This window comes from Melozone crissalis, unplaced genomic scaffold (genome assembly GCF_028551555.1).
Source record: "Melozone crissalis strain CALT ecotype California unplaced genomic scaffold, PUWL_Pcris_2 ptg000045l_1, whole genome shotgun sequence".
In the NCBI taxonomy this organism is placed as follows: domain Eukaryota; kingdom Metazoa; phylum Chordata; class Aves; order Passeriformes; family Passerellidae; genus Melozone; species Melozone crissalis.
In genome coordinates, this window is record NW_026535823.1 from 12,477,384 (window position 1) to 12,483,726 (window position 6,343).

A 6,343-nucleotide genomic window follows, 5' to 3' on the forward strand; every position below is an offset into this window, starting at 1 on the left:
CTCCGCTCCGCCCGCTGCCGCCAGCGGCCGCCGGGGCTATTGGCGAGCGCTGCCGCCAGGGGCTCGAACGTCGGCGTGCGGTTCCCCGAAGAAGTTGGCCCGGCCCGGGAGGCGATTGAGCAAGGCTGTTCAATAGCGGGAGCTCGGCGTGCCGCTCCCCACGGCCCGCGCGGGGCCCGGAGCAGTGACGTGGCCGTGGCCCGTGCAGCCGGGCCCCGCAGCTCCCCCGCCTGCCGGGGACCCCTGGCGAGGGGCGCGTCCCAGGAGCGGAACCTGCCGTGCTGCTCACCGCTCGGCATTTACACAGCGGTAACGTAACAAAGCGTCGTTCAGGCCTCGACGTTTCAACTCTGAATTGAGTTTCCGTCTGCTATAATTTAAACCCTACGGGTCGCGTACAGCCGTTCAACCTGTAATTTACAGCCAGCGCCGCTTCTGCTACAAGCAACAGATGCTCACGGTCTTGTAGAGAAAGAGAGCATACACAGCTGTGTTTACATTTAAGAACAATCCTTGGAGTAGATGATTACGGCAACACACACGCGACTCTCTTGTTTAATGTATAGTCCAACACCAGCATATGCTCTCTAGGGAACAGCTTTGTCTTAAAAAACCATTCCAGGAGATCTGAACATAAAGCAAGCTCCAAGTAGCCTCCCTCAGCAGACCAGTTTCCTCTTTACAGCGTTGCGTAAGGAGCACACAGCATGTCTTCCCACAGCCAAGCACTTAATCACATGGTAAGAAAAAGAACTTGTAAGGCTACGTACATACGTATATGCAGTGTGATCTACCCCGTAATCTTCTTGCAGGTCGTGGAAGTAGTGCTGCCCCTCATTCAGTATAAATACATAGAAATATATTTTTCATAGAATACATACATGATATTTTTCATAGAATACATACCTGATGAATCCAGGTAGCACAAATAATATGCAGCTAAGTATGTCAGAATGTCCCCAGCTGTCCTGTAGCATAATCCTAGGGAAAAGAAAAAAAAAAAAAGTAGCAGTAAGGAGTAAAAGCAAAAAAACACAATCAAACATAATAAATAGAGTGTCTGGAAAATAAATGCTCCTGTTTTTTCCTGCCCTAAAAGATATAGAAAATGAATTTATATACAATTTTCTAGTAAAAAATAAACTGCAAGGGTAGTTCTGACACCATTGTCAGTTTTGCGTTCCTAACAAAGAATTCCCTACAAAACTCCTAAATGTCAAGAAATAACTAGCTCTGAGAGAAGTCTTTTTACTGGAGTAAAATTAATAAAGAGATATCTTAGAGAAGAGATCTAGGCATTTGGCCTTGACCTATGGCTTCCCCTTTGAGAACATTTCTTTGGTATGCCCTAAAGTAATCCTCAAAGTCTTTTGTGTTTAACAGACCACAAGCACCTACAGTGTATCATACAAAGCAATTCTCTGGGTACTGCACTCATCAGCTCTCTGTTCAAAAAAATGGAAGGTGAAAAGCTTTCAGCACCTAAAGGGACTAAACTAGCACCTAGTTGGTATCAAGTTAAATCAAAAGCCACCTTTCTTTTCAGGAAAAGACCCAACTCTAAAGTTTTTTTAAAAAATTATTTATGAAAGACATTACCCTATTTAGCTAGAAGGTCCATTGCATTAAGATGCAGAAAGAAAAAGAGGATTACATACCAGATAATTTGTCTGTTAAAGTTCAATAAATCAAATTGATCCAGTTATTAATCAATATTTTCAAGAAAAACTGGATTACCTCACTTAATCAAAGTAGTAGAGTGGTAACCCACATAAATTATGAGAGACTATGGGTACCTGGAGCATTACCCCATGGAAGCAGCTTCCCTATATAACCAAGGCCCTTAGGCAGATGTAAATTTACCCTGACCAGCCTCACCTGAGCCTTCACCCTCCCCCTGCTCAGGGACCCATTTAAGCTCAGCCATGAGCCAGCAGTCCTTGTCTGAACCTTGGGGTACCTCTCTTGGTCTGTTGGGTCTTAGTTGTGTTGCCTGTGCCTTGCTGAGGGCCTTGACCCTCAGGCTGATTTCTTAGCTTGATTTCAGATCTTTCTTTGTGTTGTAGGTATGTCTGGCTCTGGTTGCTGCTGCTGGAGCCTGAGGGGCTTGGGGCTGCCCTGTGTGGTGCTGCCTCCTCTCCCTGCTCAGGGCCAGCCAGCTGGGCTCTGCCTGGGAGCCCTGCCCTGCTCCCTGGGCTCTTGCACTCCTCCTGCTGCTCCTGGGGAGAGAGCTGGCCCTTGCTGTGCCCTGCCAACCCACAGGGCCGACTGCTGACAAACATACAAGGGGGGATGCCAGATGATTTTAGGAGGTTTGAGTCAAAGGCAACTCTTATCAGAAAAAGCCCAATCTATTCTAGGGCTATATTTATGTTCTGAACAGGTGACTAGAAAAGACTCTCTATAGTCAGTATAACCTTCTTGACCAGAAGAGTCAAAGTCAAAAGTGTCAGAAGTATAGATTTTAAAATATATTTAGAATCTTTAATCAAAAGATTCTCAGAATAGCAGAAGAGTTTTTAAAAAACAGATGAGCATTGTAGGTAATGTAACAATTCTGTGTTTTCATTGATAAAAAACTTCTGTAAGATTAAAGCACTGGAGGTTGTTTAGGAGAAGTTCCAAAATCTCAAAAGAAGTGGGATGTTACCAGTACAAAACCTCAAGTATTCAAGAAAAAACATGTTTTACAAAATGCCCCAGTTACAGTAGAATAAAACAAATAATTCAGGAGCTGTTTGCTCTCCTGAAGAATGTGAAATTTCAGTTACAAAATTGCAGGAGTTAATAGGCAATGTTCTTTATGGACAGGTGATTCAGTGGACAGCTGAAGCACAGGTCTCTGGGAGGTTTAAATCCTGCAGAGCATCATCATTGTTAGAGGCTGTGCTAATGTGATCTGTATTCATCTGTATGTTTTCTGTGGCACCAGTTTCCTGCTGGGCACTTGATTTCTGACCTGTGGCTCTTTTTCCTGAGGAAAGTAACATTAGAAGAGCTTTGAAATGCTTCTAGGTTTGGCTTTAGATGGATCTGATGTAAGGTCTGGGCTCCAACCTGTGCCCAGATCAGTGCTTCCTGCAGCAGCACATTGTAAGCACTTTGTCTTAGTCATGGAGAGACTCATTTGGATGCCTGTAATGAAATTAAACTAAAAAGTGAGGCTGGTGGGAGCTCAATGCAATGTGTGTAGGTGAACTCTGTAATAATGCCATTTCTCATGCTGCTGCAGTCTCAGTCCCCCAGATGTGTTTGCACTGTCTAGCACAGACCCACAGGGCTGTCCCTTGGATTGCCCTCTGAGGGATCCCTGCCTTCTGTGGCTTGGCTGTTTAAAGCTGTGCTGTGAACAAAGCTCAGGGAACTGCCCCGGGCCTGGGCTGTTCAGTGCCCTCCAAAATGGGGATGTGTCACAGGAGAAGGAAGAACCCAGCTGAACCTCCACTGATGATTTTAAATCATGACTTCTTGCTTGTAAATTATATTTACCTGAATTACAGCACCAGTCTGTCTGAATTAAGACATAGTACCTTTCTCATGCTAAACCAGTCCAATGCTGTGTGCTAAACAAGAAGTGGTTAAGGAAAATATGTGAAAAAAAATCTAAATTTGCTGTAGTTTATTATACGATAATAAGATTCCATACTTTTAAAGAATTAGTTTATAATGTTAGTTTAAAGCTGAGCTAATTACATCTATATAATAAAGCAAATATTCATTTTACCTTAAATAAAATAAAAACACTGGACTTTGTTGCCTCTTAAATATTTGTTGTATTTGTGTTCTTTAATTATATCCTCCTGTGTGTGAAGAGAAGACTGCTCCCCATCAGGTGATACAAAACTTTGGATGTATTTAACAGACCATTTTAAATGTGTAGCAGAGCTGGATTTGATCTCATAATTTAAATATTACTCAACTTCCTTGCAGTTCTTGGAGTTATGCCAGAAATTATTTCTGGCTCATGCAGTAGATGATTTTCAGAATCTTAGGATTATTATGAAGAGCTTCCTTCCTCATGGAAAAAGAGCTACAGTATCTAAAGTAGACACCTAATAATGCAATTCAGCTGAGTTGTCTTTTAGTATATTAATAATATATATCAAGTCTGCTTCCAGTCTCTGAGGTTTCTTGATATTTATAGCACTTCATCTAAGTGGATTGTATTGATGCCATTTAAATATTTATTGTATATGTATTGATATAACACTAATTAAAAGTTTTTTCTGGTAAGTTAAATGCTTTTTTTTGGCTATGTTTTTGCTCTTCTGATACTAATCAGTTTTGATATCAAAAAGCCTTATAATTCTAAAATAAATATAAATGTAATAAAATTAAAAAAAAAAAAAACAAACCCACAAGCCAACAAAACCAGAAGCCCCCCACTCTAACATTTAAAATAAGATGTCTTGGGCAAAAGTATTTCTTGACTCAGATCTTGTTCTTTGCAGGTCCTTTGCAGTTCCTTCAAGCAAGGTAAAAATCAGTGTGCAAAGTCATGGACTATTCAAGACTCATTTTTAGCAACCAGGGACTTTGTAAATGAAACAGCTCCACAACATGCCAAACAAGGTCATTTGTAAAGAAATTATAGGTGTGGTAGACCTAGTTTCCAAATAATAGGGAAGACTAATTTTCCTGTTGATATAAATGAGGCAGATCTGTGGATTTGTGTTTGTGGTCACTGTCTCAGTAGACTCCTCAGTCCCTGTAGGAGGTTCACTACACCTAAGGAGTGTCTGTATCTTCCAAAGAGCAATGGCTTTCTCAGGAGTGTGCCTAATGGTTTATCTGTCAACATGTGTGAAATACCTGAGGCTCTCACCTCCCCACCATTGTCAGCTAGTCTTACTGAAGGCAAAGCATTTATGCCTTCTGCACAGCTCTGTGCTACTTACTCCAGTTTTAGGGAGACCAGTGCAAACCTGAATAATGAATTTCACTGCTGTGTCTCATCATGGATATACAGTTGGATCAATGATACACAGCTGGTACTTCCAGCTTCTGCTCTGCATAAAATTCAAAGCAGGATCTATTTGCACATGTTCGTTGTCAAACCAGCAAGCTATTATCTGCCTTTTTTCTGTGGCCTCCTCTTTCTTCCTACACAACTCTGAACAGTGTTGTGTAGGCACACCATATAAATTATACCAATGCAGGATGCATTTATGAAGGCCAAGTCTGCCACAAGTAGCTTTTTTTTTCTTCTTCAGGAAGAACAAATGCATCTTGTGGAGGGACAGAATGTAAGAAAATAAAGATAATGCAGAAAGCAGTCTCATACCTGAGGAGTTGCAGCTGCATTAATCACCAAAGATTAGGAACAGGCCTGCCCTTAACAGGCCACAGCTGTGTCCAATAAGAAGATGAATGCTACAAAAGACTTGGTTGTGCTGTGAGGAGAGTTGGAGTTTGTTAGCCATGCTGTGAAGAAGGAGTCAGTGCTGCAAGGAGCTGCGTGTGAGAAATCACTGTAGAAGGTATGGAAGTTTTGCAATAAGATGTCAACAGCATCTCTTCATCAATTACCTTGGATTTTGGACTATTGGCACTAACTTTTCACATGTTTTAATGATGGAGTGTTGATGTCACTTTTTGAGTGGTTCTAATTCATGTATGGTATTAATAATACACATACAGCACTTAGTATGGTACATAAGAAAATAGGTGGAGCATTTAGACCTCAGACAGTGACAATGCTGGATATTATTAGGAACCTACTGGTAGGCAATGAGAGCTTAGGGTAGCACTGTTTTTCATTCCTGTGGATGTAATCTATCTAGGTATTGTATTCAGTAATGAGTTCAGATATTACTTGCGTATGTTACTTCATTAGATGAGGATGTAAGGATGATGGTATGAGGGGAAAATAGAATCACAGGCTGTACTACTTAGCAGTATTACATAGGTGGGATGCAGTGACCTTTCCTTATTCCAGATAGGGGTGAAGTATATTCAGGCTCTGCCTATTTCAATGTTATCCAGTATTTCCCAGAAACTGTGGAGAACCCCCCTGGTGTGCTTGCCCTGCAGAGAAGCTGGAGGAATGGGGTGACAGGGACTTTATGAAATACAATGAGGACAAACATGAAGTATTGCATATAGGAAGGAATGGTCCCTTGCAACCACAGGGAGCAGCTGTGCTGAGAGGACATGGGGATTTTGGTAGAGAGCAATCTGAGCATGGGCCAGCAGCATCCTGGGCTGTATTAACAGGAGAAAATAAGGCTTTGAGGCAACTTAAAAGGAGGCTTTCACCTTGCTGGTACTTACAGAGAGTGTGCAAAGGAAGTAGGATCAGGATTCTTGTAAGGGGTACAGTGGGATAATAAAAGACAGCAGA